This window comes from Nicotiana tomentosiformis, chromosome 3 (assembly GCF_000390325.3).
Source record: "Nicotiana tomentosiformis chromosome 3, ASM39032v3, whole genome shotgun sequence".
In the NCBI taxonomy this organism is placed as follows: Eukaryota; Viridiplantae; Streptophyta; class Magnoliopsida; order Solanales; family Solanaceae; genus Nicotiana; species Nicotiana tomentosiformis.
The window spans coordinates 102,951,099-102,952,564 of NC_090814.1; the positions used below are offsets into that span (position 1 = coordinate 102,951,099).

The 1,466-nt window shown below is 44.3% G+C and overlaps 1 non-coding gene across 1 annotated transcript; it reads right to left on the bottom strand.

Annotated features, from left to right (window-relative positions):
• Nucleotides 1–234: 234 nt before the first annotated feature.
• TRNAK-UUU (transfer RNA lysine (anticodon UUU)) lies at nucleotides 235–307 on the bottom strand. Its single transcript has one exon. It is a non-coding gene; the product is annotated as a tRNA-Lys (tRNA).
• Nucleotides 308–1,466: the final 1,159 nt, after the last annotated feature.

The following is a 1,466-nucleotide window of genomic DNA, read 5'->3' on the forward strand; positions in this document are numbered from 1 at the left end:
GTTAGCTCCCTCGTTGTCGAACTGTACATTGTGGACCGTTGTTACATAATATTTCCTTTCTTGTTGAGCAGTTCTTATTATGACTAGCGTTTTCTATTGTGGCTACTCCTTGTGAATTAGTTCCTCCGTTTCCTTCACTTAAAGGGCGAAGTCGCCGAAGCGAGTCTAAAGGCCAAAGAGTCATCTTTGAAGGCTACTATGCATCCTTATTCATAGTAGAGTGTAAGGTAGGTTTGGGTATAGCAGGACTTGAACCTGCGACCATTAGGTTAAAAGCCCAATGCTCTACCAACTGAGCTATACACCCCAAAAAAGATGTAGTAGTAAATAAGGATTGGTACGGAAAAGAGGCCGGCCCCCCTTCTTCTCATCATATTAAAGGAGCGCGGCTCTGTATGAGGCTCGTACTGCAGAGCAAGCGGAAGAAAACGTAAGGTCGCGCGTTAGCACTCCTGCAAGAAAACGGATGCGCTAAGGCGCAACTTCGCGCAGCTGCTACGCCCTTGCTTCTTGCCCCTTATTTCAAACTCAAGGAAAGCCTTGATCGATATGAGAAAGATGCGCTCAAGCGCCCAACCTAGTAAAGGGGCTTGGGCTCGAAAGCCGGCCTTACTCAACAAGCACCTTTCTTAGTAAGGTTGCTTGTTTCCACTCATTGAAGATTCTATCTACAAAAGAAGGTCAACGGGGGATACTCAAATAGCTCTCACTGACACCAGAGAAGGTGAGGTCGTCTTTCTTTCCAGCCGCCATACGGTTCGCCTTAAAGCCTTGGTTGGTTCCACCACCACTAGAGATTGGACATATATATAATCTTTCTTCTAAAAAAGGGATTCTTATATATATATTTTAAAAATAGCTGCAAGACCAAAACGGGGTGCAAAAAACCGAAAGCCCTTCTTTTATTTAAGTTCCTCCCAGATACATGGCTTACATACCCGGCTCAACATTCTTGGAAAACAATCGAATCGAGGGTTCGGAGGAGAATTGGCCATTCAATCTTGTGAACTAATCGAGACCGAAATTGGAAAAAGAGATACGAACGGAGAGGAATAACCAATCGATGAAAGAACATGAAACCATTCTGTTTCAATAGAGGTACGAGAAACGGTTGGGGGCAATGAAGTAGGTGAAGTGGTTGGATTTTGCGAGCTGTTCCAACCACTGCTGGATGTGATTCCAAGAGCCGAACGAGAATGAATACCACACAGAAGAGTCAAGACCAGGCTCCCTAATGGAATGTTTAACCGATCCATTCCGGATCGACCGAATTGGTACGGAAGTTGTAACATGGGAAAACCACGGAAAACACGACTTATTTGAATAACCCGGTGACCTACCAATTGTAGAAGTAGGATTTTTGGCAAGCAATAAGCACTTAAATAATACAATTCAAGTGTACCATCTTCTTTCTCATTTCGAGGAAAAGGTGCGGAAGGAAAAGGAAACAACGGAGGGATCCGAAT